This window comes from Xenopus tropicalis, chromosome 8, assembly GCF_000004195.4.
Source record: "Xenopus tropicalis strain Nigerian chromosome 8, UCB_Xtro_10.0, whole genome shotgun sequence".
Lineage (NCBI taxonomy): Eukaryota > Metazoa > Chordata > Amphibia > Anura > Pipidae > Xenopus > Xenopus tropicalis.
Genome location: NC_030684.2, coordinates 62,229,886 through 62,242,142, shown reverse-complemented (window position 1 = coordinate 62,242,142; position 12,257 = coordinate 62,229,886).

Below are 12,257 nucleotides of genomic sequence, written 5' to 3'. Positions count from 1 at the left end.
TGGTCTGTATGAAGATTTATTTGCTTTTTTTTTAGTCATGAATCAACCTTTTGTTAGATCAATGGCATGGAACGTAAGACCTTGCACAATGTAATAATAAAAAATGCTTGCTAAGCTTTCATATCAATATACCACCAAATCATTCATTAATGCTTGAAACTTATTTTCACTTTGTTTTAATTTATTTATTTTCCAAAGAGAATGAAAATAAACTAAAGTAAAATACATTATATTTCCATAATGCATGCTTAGTTTTAATAACATCAATTAAAATAATATGACAGTCCAGAGGATCATTGCAAATACCCCATTACCTTTTTAGAAAGAAGAACTTTTAAGCCATTTTGATGTAGAAAATACATGTCAAGTATTTGTCATTTTTGCAATATTTTCTACAATATTTTCCTGCCCATCTTCTCACCTTAATTGGCTGGTTTAATCGTAATATAATTTGTAGCATTAACTGTAAGTTTAAATTAACTGTGCGTGCTGCCTGCTCTCACTACTAGCTTGTTTATTCTGTGAAATTTATGGATAGAATCCAATTCAAGAATAGGATATATCATGAGGAATACTGTGAAATAATTTGATCCAAAAGCTAATTTTTTTTTTATTTGAATTAAAGTAAACCTAGACACCCAAACATATATTAAAACACGGTTACATATTTTTCTACTTTGTCATTTAATTAAGATATTTGAGTGTCCATCATGTCTTTTATGGATTTAAAAAAAGACTAATTCTAGAAAGTTAGAAAATGAGCACATAAAAGTATTCAACCCAAAGAAACAATAAAGACTAATGTAGTTATATATTAAGACTTGTTGACACTCAATGTAGAAAGAGTAAACAAAACTAGATGTTATTCAAGAGGAATATGAATTATTCTGTAAATGCAGGCATAAATTAACTGAATTTCAGCCAACACAATAGTTTAACCCTGAAAACTATCCTGAACACAGAATAAAATCCATACAAATTCCACAGGTGCGTCCTGTCAGGGCTATCACAGTAATACATAAGGCAACTGTAAAGAGTACCGGGAGACCGGTGTGCGTTCCTACCTTTAGGCACGCCGGTCCCCGGTCTCCTCCTGTACAGCGCGCTCCCGCACGCACCCCTCTTTGGGGGAAGTTCCGACGTGCATTTGCAAGAAGCACGTGCATGCGCAATAGTTTTATATTTTCCTGGCTCTGCATGATGACGTCAGCAGATGTGCTGATGTCACTTTGGCGCCAAATTCAAACCTTTAAAAGCGTTTTCCTTGCTTGTTGTCATTGCCCAAGCTGGTTCTGAATTTCTGGTACCTTGCTAAGCTATTTTGTGTTTGATTATCTGGTTTTGACTTCTCGCTTGTCTTTTGGTTTACGATCCTTGCTGCCTGCCATTGACCCTTGCCTGACCTTGACTCTGATTTTGTCTAATCCTTTTTTGCACTGCGTTTTGGAGAATAATCTTGGCTGTAAGTAAGATCCCCGTCTATCCTGCCGCAGAAAGTCCGGGGCCCCAAAAGGGCGTCAGTGAACACCGGGGTCGGCAGGGCTCTCCTGTTCTACCTAAGGGGTTATTCCAGGTAGTTTTCGGGCTTCTAAGTATACAGACTATAACAGCAACCTTCAAAGAGCACTGTAGGAACTATAACCATAGGGGCACAATTTCAAAGGCTAGGTCTGTATGAAATGTGCTCTCTAACCTATTACTCTCATTAGTAAAATTCTAACATGTTTATAAAAAATTACTTTTTGCTCTGGGTAGGAGCACCTACCCCCCCCCCAAGTGAATCAGGCTTTTTGTGCTTTCAAAATTTCAAAACTTTACACTTATTTTAAGAAATTCTTTTAAACTTGTAGCACTGAAAAATGCTGTTTATTTTGAAGATTCTAACTTCATAGCTTGTTCTACGTGTTTATAACTATCCAGTTTACAATTGGACTCAAGGACAATAGACTCATATAATATTTATGAAAGGACTTATTAAACCAATTACATTGTATTATGTTTGTAATATTGCTGTCCTAAGCATATACGTGGTCACAGTACGTCAACTATAAATTAATATCTTAAAAATTTATAACATTTTCAGAATAGCTCCGACTCCAAATCAAATCATGACTAATATATGCTTCAGTCTGACACATTCCTAGATAAGCACAACATTTAAAAAATGTGTTTCCTGCATACTGTAGAACCACTAACAAAGCACTGCTAAGAATGTGTTTTTACACACTAAATGGTAGTGGGTTGTAGGTATTTGTAATTGAGAAGGATCTGGGGGTTTGTGTAGATAACAAGCTGTCTAATTCCAGGCAGTGTCATTCTGTGGCTACTAAAGCAAATAAAGTGCTGTCTTGTATAAAAAAAAGGGCATTAACTCAAGGGATGAAAATATAATTTTTCCCCTTTATAGGTCCCTGGTAAGGCGTCACCTTGAGTATGCGGTGCAGTTTTGGGCTCCAGTCCTTAAGAAGGATATTAATGAGCTGGAGAGAGTGCAGAGACGTGCAACTAAACTGTTAAGGGGATGGAAGATTTAAACTATGAGGTTAGACTGTCAAGGTTGAACTTTGAGAGAATTGAACTTCTCTCAAAAATATGCACAACTATGTGTTTAGCATTTGCTAGGTCCAATAAGTAACCAGTGTTTTTTACATGTACTGATAGGTGTCCCTGTAAATTGGAGTGAGACAGTCTTAAAGATAACACATCCTCAATTTGACTTTTTAATTCTCATACAGAATTCTAGAAAAATTGCTAATGAACTGCTAATGTGTCACAACTTGCCATTTACATCTGCATTAGTAAATGTATTTTGTATGCATTGATACAGTATGTCTTGACTGCATCATTTTCAGCCATGCTATGCTTTCAGTGCTGGAAACTGTGTTAAACTGCAGTTCCAGGTTTATGTAAGCTGCATTTATAGGGGTAATGTGAAAAGGGGCAATATAACATCTCTATAAAGCAGGGCTTCTTTGAATCCATGTGTACTGTACATTGCACCATAGAAAAATATATGCAACTGACACTTCTACTTGATCCCATGTGCAAGGCAGTATGGTTAGTAAAGAGAGCACAACTGCACATTCCTGTACAAAAAATAAATATCCCCTGGTGTAAAAGGCAAGTATAAATAAGTGTGTATTCATGTAGGTACCTGTGTAAGTAACATGCACTCTGTTTTAGGTGCAAGTGTGTATTTCAGATGTTTCCGTTCAACTTATAGAACATTTTAATAAATTGCTAAATTAAAAACTTAAAAATATAAAGCTAAAGTCATCAGTTTAGCTGCAATTGCTTTTCCGCTGACATTGGATGTACTTGTTACGAGTCGGAGATGGGAAGGTGAGTCCTTGAGGCAGGGGCTGTTACAGGACCGAGCAGGTGTAGACAGGACGGAGCGGGTGTAGACTAGACAGGACGGGACAGAGCGGGTGTAGACTAGACAGGACAGGATGGGACAGAGCGGGCGTTGACTAAACAGTACAGGACGGGAGAGAGCGGCATGGACTGGACAGGACAGGATGGGACAGAGCTGGCATATACTGGACAGGACATGACAGGGCAGGAGAGAGCTGGTATAGACTGGACAGGACAGAGCAGGCATAGACTGGACAGGACGGGACACAGCGGGCATAGATTGGACATGACAGGAGAGAGCGGGCATAGACTGGACAGGACAGGACACAGTGGGACATGATTGGACATGACAGGGCAGGAGAGAGCAGGTATAGACTGGACAGGACGGGACAGAGGGGGCATAGATTTGGCAGGACAGGACGGGACACAGTGGGCATAGATTGGACATGACAGGGCAGGAGAGAGCGGGCATAGACTGGACGGGACAGAGCAGGCATAGACTGGACAGGATGGGACAGAGCGGGCATTGAATGGATAGGACAGGATGGGACAGAGCGGGCATAGACTGGATGGGATGTGACAGAGCGGGCATAGACTTGACAGGACGGGACAGAGCAGGCATAGACTGGACAGGACAGGACAGAGCAGTCATAGTCTGGACACGACAGGATAAGCAAGGCGCAAAGGCAAAGATCAGGAGTGAGGAGCAAGGAGCGAGAACAGGAGCAAGACAAAGGAGCAAGGAAGCAAGGAAACAAGACTAGGGAGCTAAGGAGCAAGGAAGCAAGTAAACAAGACAAAGGAGCAAGGAGTAAGGAAGCAAGGAAACAAGACTAAGGAGCAAGGAAGCAAGTAAACAAGACAAACAAGCAAGTAAACAAGACAAAGGAGCAAGGAAGCAAGACAAGGAGCTAGAACAGGAGACACAAACTAGGGACAGGCCACAGTGCTTAATGTTAACCAGTGTTCAGTGTGTGAGGAGGGCTGGGCTTAAATAGGGCAGAGTCAGCCCTGATTGTCTGACCCCACCTAGCCAATAAGGCTGCTGGGATGATGTCACCAAGCCCAGGACACAGGTGAAAGGGAAACACAAGGCAATCACCTCTTGCCGGCTGGTCTCCTGGCTCAATCATTAGGGAGAGCAGCCAACAACCAGGAGGTCCTGGGATCAAACCCCAGCAGATACTAACAGTACAGTTCACAATACATGCAATAGGTTGGTTTGTTAGGGGTTGGGCTGTTATTTCTGCTACTCATCCTGATGAATGCTAGTGAGGTCAAATTAAGGAATTGTGATGCTGATCCAATAAAAGTGATCTTATTACTGTATCTATTCTACTACTTTTCACAAAACATGAAGTCATTAATTTTAAGAAATCATCACCTGTGCACTATCCAGCTAACTGAGTTGGGCAAGCCTAACTAATTAAACAACTGATTAAAGTCATATAATTTACACTACTAACCTTACTGGTGTCTCTATGAAGCAAACAAATTTGACCTGACAGCCTCAATACAAAGAATGACTAGGTCATACTATATAGCATAGAGTATATAAATGAAAAAATTATGATAATCCCAAAATTGTAACATGCAGGATCTACTTATTGTTCCACCTGCATACTTTACTGGTTTATGTATCGCTACTTCAAAGAGAGAGCTTCAAAGACAGTTAAGCTGATCCATTAGGTAAGGAATTTATAGCTGTCATAGCTCATTATAATTTATTTTAGGTCTATATAGAAACATTTAAATTATTCAGGTTAACTTGTTAGTGTCTTCTGTGGTTATATTACAGGGTACAATAATATAGGCACTTTTTGCTACCCTTGGTTATCACTAACTCTGGTTTAAAAAAGTTCAAGGGTTGTAGATTTATGATTGTTGGAAGTGAGATTTTTATATGGGGGAAAATCAATAAACACAAAGTGATTACATGACTAATGCAATGTTATCACCTTAGTGGTAGGAAGTGTAACAAAAGTTATGAGGTAAGAAATACATACTTATTGTTCATTGCAAGCCATAATCATTACATGCTCTGTACAGCACATATAACTATGCTAGTTTTACATCAGTGAATTTGAGACTAACAGCAAAGTTATGGGTACATTTTACACAATAGGGGCAGACATAATGCGACTGCCTTCTTGTTTCAGTCCTAGAGAACCAGTATTCTGTTACTCACAGCAAATCAGACTATAGAGTAGTAAAATAAAGACTGAGAAGAGCCCCTTCTATCCAGTACACAGAATGAATGTGTGGCCATATACACTGGTAATGATATTGATAATAATCAATTCTGTGCAAAAAAGGATATTACAAATAAATTGTAACAAGCATTCTGTCTCACAAATGTATAACATCCATACAGCAGAACCAGTTATGTGTAAAGTTATTTACAGACTGAATTATGTAAAACAAAACTTTAAAAAAAATATATAATGGTGTAACTGACTAGCATATTCCAAGCCAGATTTTCATTACAAAATAGATGCTTGTGACAAAAAGGAAGACTCTTTAGCACAGAATTCATTCATTCATTCAACAACCTGGCTTGATTATGAATTTTGGGCAGGTTGAGGGTAGGCTGGAGGCAGAATGACAGGTAGACAGGTAAATTCGCAGTACTGGGCCTGTTTACATAATTCCTCCACTATAATAGTGACCCTAATAAGCTTTGTAGATGACGGTTAAGCTACAATGGGCCCGATTCACTAAAGTCCGAAATAAGGAGTGCTATTTATAGCATGCGTTAAAAATCTTATCACTTCTTATTTTTCGCTCGATTCACTAAAAGGACACTTGTCATAATTAAGAAGCAATGTTCTTGGCGTTATTTATCTTGCGACTACATATTTTCAAGCAATATATTAGGCAGCACACAACATATTACGCAGCACGTTGCTTGAAAATATATCGTTGCAAGATAAATAACGCCAAGAACATCGCTTCTTAATTATGACAAGTGTCCTTTTAGTGAATCGAGCGAAAAATAAGAAGTGATAAGATTTTTAACGCATGCTATAAATAGCACTCCTTATTTCAGACTTTAGTGAATCGGGCCCAATGTCTGTCCTCCTCCTAGCCTTAATATCGCACCATTTAGCTGATGGTATTCTCTTAATATTGTGCTTAGCTATAGTCCAACTACTACATAATATGTGTAGCAACGTGATTCAGCCACTCATCCAGTTGGAAACTTCTCCACTGCTGCCAGCCTCCACCCCCACCCTGTGTGCAACGAATACTGCATACCCCCTCCTTGCAGTTGCTATTAGGGGTGGGGGTGGAGCGCCCAAAGATCCTGTTGGTTGGTGGGACCCACTAGGTTTTTAACCCTGTGGCTACATAAGGTAGCATTTGAACTATAGATAAGCAAATTGTTAAGAGACCGTTATCAGCTCACTAGTACAATATTACATAATAATAGGAGGAAGCCAAACATTGGAGTCTAACAGTCATCTACAAAGTTTATTAGGATCACTACTACGGTGGGGAAATTATGTAAAATTCTGCAATTTAATGTTGTAGTGTAATGATGTGAATCTCCTTGGAGAGAGGAGCTTATATTAGATGGTTTGTAATGTACTCACATGTGTATTTCTAAGTGTCTCACATACAGTATACCGAGTTACATTGCTACTATAAATATTTGTTTGGTGTATTGTACTTTGCCGAGGGGCCCTCACCCAGACTGGGCCACTGGGCAAAAACCAGGGGGCCCTGGCCCCGTCCCTTGCCGGAGCTCCCATGGCCGGCGGTGTTCCTCCCCTGACGCGTTAAATTTACGCACACTTGGGGGAGGACGTTAGGCAGGGGCCTCTGCGGGGGAATAGGGAGGCTCTGTGGGGGGGGTTAGGGGGTACAGCAGGGGACACAGCCAGCAGGGCCACCACCTGCAGGGCCCCTGGGGCAGCAGCCTCAGTGGGCCCTGCACCCCCCAGTCCAACACTGGTTATGCTTCTAATATTGGGGGGTGGGTTAATATGATGCAATTAAGATATTGTGTTTTATTGACTTTTTTATGTAAATGAGGGGATATTAGGCCTATTATAATGATGGGTTAGAGTAGACTGTAAGATAATAGGAATAACACCTCACTTAAAGTTATCATATTACTGCTTTTTGTTTTCTTTAAAGCACATTACCAGTAGCAAAATCCCTAGAAACATCATTATACCAGTGTTGTGCCACAGCATCAGTATAGCAATATATTTCTCATTTGTAAGACCTTCTGGCTAAAAACCTGCAACACAGCAGACATTAGGGGGTGCCCTCTATTGCAGGCCAGATAGTATCCTTAGCACAAGGGATAATGCAGCCATGTGGGGCAGAGCTGGCAGCTTTTCATCTTGTTAAATAAATGCTACAGACAAATCCTTCTGTGTGTGTGAGTTGGTCAACTCTTTTTTTTATCATTATATGCAATAAATGTAAAACAGTCTTGAAAATTTTTTGATTTGCTTAGTCAATGTATTGGAGTGATAAACTGTACATTTTTCTCTTGCTAATAGCCTCTGCTAGGCAAAAGTACAAGGAAAGACAGTTGTAGCTTTTTTTTTCTAGAACTTACGAGTGGAAATGACAGCAATCTTGCCATAACTAAGTTTTGTTTTGCAAAGAGATATGAGAAATATTTTGCTTTACATAACTAAATTAGCTGTGATGTGGCTGTCAACATTTTATTAATTGTGCACTAATACTTCTACTGATTACTGGAATGCACAGGCCATTTGTTGTACTTTGACCATTAATCTCCAAACACCCCATCTGGGGCCCACTGACTTTGTAGCAAATAATCTACAATAATGGGGCATGCCATAAAGATTGTAAAAGTCAGGCAGGTGGGAGTGAGCTGTAAGATTATTCTGAAATATGCATTATATTTGTCCCATGACAATTTGGAGACTCTGTTACTGTAGTTTTCCCACAGTCTTCATTTCACTGGACAGTAAATGTAATAACACTAGCTCCAAACTTCTTTCTGTATAAAATGAAGTTATTTGCTGGTTTGTTTTATGGCAAAGTGTTTCCTCCAACTACAAAACTTCAATTCCTTGAGGCAGATCGATAACTGTACCAAAGGTTGTAGCAAACAATCATGCTAGACTGGTAGAGGTTTATTGAGTGAACAAATACCGAACAAGATTTCTGATCTGACATTTCTGACATTTCAGAATTAAAACTGAAACACTTCCTGTGTCATCCTTTTTATAGAAGAAACTTCAGCATGAAAGCAAGATGCAGCATATATCTCAGTTGGCATTGCAAAGCTATTAATTATATTTTCAGAAACAATGACAGTGTGGCCTTGGCAAAATATATATTTTTTTGCACTCATGGTAATTTGGGTTGATTGATCCCACTCAAACAAAAACATCTTGCGCGCTTATAACAGAACATTGATTTATATGGGCAAAATTTGCATACCTGACAGTTCAATCACTGGTTCTTTTTTCTTTTTTTGCATGCATGGCACAATATTCATGTCAAATAAAAAGCCTATATTGGAAAAAGATAATGTATCTGTATGTGCCCATTATAACACATAATAAACAGACTGACCAATGCATATTTCTTGGCCCCAGTCTTAAAGACTGATCCTTCTAACTGTATAGGTACACATATGGGTCCCACAAAGGTGTGGGACCCATTATCCAGAATGCTCGGTACCTGGGGTTACAAAAATTGCTCACCCGCTTTTCCAATTTCAAAAAAATCAGAGCAACTCAGGAAATGCTAGTCTTTATAATACATTCAGTGACATCAGCAATATTTTCTTACTGATTCCCTGAGTACCTGGGCATTGAGTTGTGCAGTTGTACTTTTCTTAAGGCCGCCTCATACTCCCAAAGCCTATCCTAATTGTGATGCTAGAGATGACAAAGATGCAGGGTTCAAAACAAATCCAAGATGGCAGCTGCAAACATTTCCCTGAAATTCAGTGTGCACATGAAACTTTATTTTCGGTTAGCATTAGTGTTTTATAAAGTGGTACAGAAGGGCCAGGAGTGGCTAGTAAGTTGTCAAAATTGTTTGCCTTGTTTAAAAAGGAATACAAAAAGCAAAAAACCCCAAGGACCTTGTGTTTGTTTGTATGCATCAGAAATGCCCTTGGAGCATGCTTCAGGTTTTATTCTAGTATTGAGCACTCCTTGGCATCCAACTGTAATAAAGCGTGGCACAGGAGAATTAAGGAATGAAAGAACATGATTCACAATGAAAGATATTTATGCTGTTAAAGAAGAGCAAAGCAAGACATTGAATCAGTTAGACACCATAATCATTGTTTGACATAAAGGGCATTGTATCTTGTGATGAATGCAATACAACAGATGCGCACTGCATAAACAAATAAAATTTGTGTGAAAAACAGTAGAACATTTGCACAGTATAGCCACATATTAGTAGCGTAGTCACAGCAGAAAACCGGCTTGCGTTATTGGTTAAAGCAGTTAGTACTAAGAAATATATCATGTATTTTTTGCAAGGCTTGGATATATGTAGGAAAATCTGTGATCCTAAGACCACTGAAAAGGCCTTATGCTTCTAATGCAATTATTCTGCCCCAGGTTCCTAGGCAATCTTTATGATTGATGTTGCTTTGACCGAGAGATTAGATGCTTATCAACAGATGTAATTACTGACAACTCTGTTCAAAGATGGGTTGCAGTTTAGCTTCTAAAGGTTGAAAAACACTGTGAAATTAGTGGCAGGAAGAAATGAGTTGATATCACAGTTATTGACAAAACACTAAAGGTCAGACCGGTGCATTCTTAAAACCAGAAGTTTTTTTACAGCCCAAACACTTAAAGGTGCAGTATACAACATTTGCAACATGAGTTTACTCAACAGAGCTTGATCTGAAAATATTTTTTGGCTCTACTTTTAATTAAAAAATATTTATAGTTTTTTTTTTTTTTTTTTGCAATAAAGAAGACAATTAAAGCAGTTTTATTTTCTAACTTCCTGCTAAAAATAAACCACTTCCTGTTTCTGCTGAGCAGAGGAGTAGAGTGTAACACAAGTTACTAGTCCAGAGATAAGCCTATATTCAGTGGCATAACTTGCATACAGCAGACCCTAGTTTCTAATATGGTCAGTTGACTGACTGGCTCTTTACTATAATTATGAAGAGGGAGAAAGGAAAGCATCCTGTCATTGAGCTTGTTCAAGAGAAAATTATTTAAATAATGTCAAATGTTAAATAAAGGCCTAGTAACAACAAAACATATAAGAGCTTATTAAGTTCCATATTTTACCCACTATGCATCATTCCTCCACACACATTTCTAGCATTTTTGCAGGTATAAATGCAGAAATCAGCTGAGCTCAAAAATGTTGGGATTGTGCTATTTTGGCATCACCATCAAAATGGTATGCTTTAAGCGCAAGTGTATTGTGTGTATTTAAATAATTCATCTTTAACTTAATTTTTAGTGTGATATATATAGTGATATTCTGAGACATTTTGCAGTTGGTCTTTATTTTTTGTGGTTTTCAATTATTTAGCTTTTTGTTCAGCAGTTCTCAAGTTTGCAATTTTAGCAACTATCTGATTCATAAGGTTACTCTAAATAAAAACATAAGTATTAAAAAGTATCAATAACAATAAAACTGTAGTCTCAAACAGAACAAAAGTTTTTTGGCTGCTGGGGTCGGTAACCTTCATTTGAGTGCTGGAAAGAGGCAGAAGGAGGCAGCACATAATTATCATTTTAGATAGATAGATATAGATAGATATAGATAGATGATAGATAGATAGATGATAGATAGATAGATAGATAGATAGATAGATGATAGATAGATAGACGATAGATAGAAAGATGATAGATAGATAGATGACAGATAGATAGATAAATTGGGCTTTTCTTGCCTTATAAGCAAAAGGCAGAACATGGCTTTTTTAGAGAGTTTACCCATATTTTATGTTAAATTTTGCACAGCACCAAAGAAATTGCTGTTCAAAGCAATGCTATGTATGTAGAATATATAAATGAAGGCACATGCAAATCCCTTTGCATATATACATCGCTTGCATCTTTTTACTTAATAGAAATAATTTAAATTAGTATTTAAGTTATTGACTATATCATACTTTGCATGACTAGGTTAATTAGATCTGCAATATCCATAGGGTACAGAGAAGGAAAGACATTTTAAAGCATTTTACAGTGGAGTACTTTTAGCCATTGGCTTAAAAGCTATTAATGACACTTGTTCCCTGGGATTCTCAGAAATGTATTATAAGTGGTTAGTTAATATCCTTGACTGCCACTGGGACATTTAATAGAATCTGAAACCTGCTACTTGCTTTTACATTCTGTGAGGTTACATGGCAATAAAAAGACACTGCATGCTGATATTTGAAAATCATGTAACCAACTGCTGTATGTATAGCGAAATGCATTGCTTTATCTGTTACTGTTCCACTGGGTTCTACATGTTTATAGTAAAAATCTTAATTTTAAAATACAGTCTTGGCAGCAAGACTTTGGAGGCATTTCCTGTATTACTGTGTAGTAAGTGCAACAATGTAAATATTCTCACATTTTCACCTTGACAATAGCACATAATGTTGATCATTATTTACCTTCTTATGATCACTATGCCATGGAGCAATCTACTCAGTATAGGCCAATTCATTTTTTTAATTTATATTTACTGTGTTTCATATAACTGTAAATTGTATTAGAATTAGGTACAGTATTCAGGGAGTCATTTTTATGCATAGCAGTTATAGAAGTCATGATTGTTATAATGTAGTACAGGTACAGGACTTATTATCCAGAATGCTTGGGACCAGGGGTTTGCTGGATAAGGGATCTTTCCGTAATTTCACCATACCTTAAGACCAATAAGGATTTATTATATCTTAGCTGGGCTCAAATACAAAG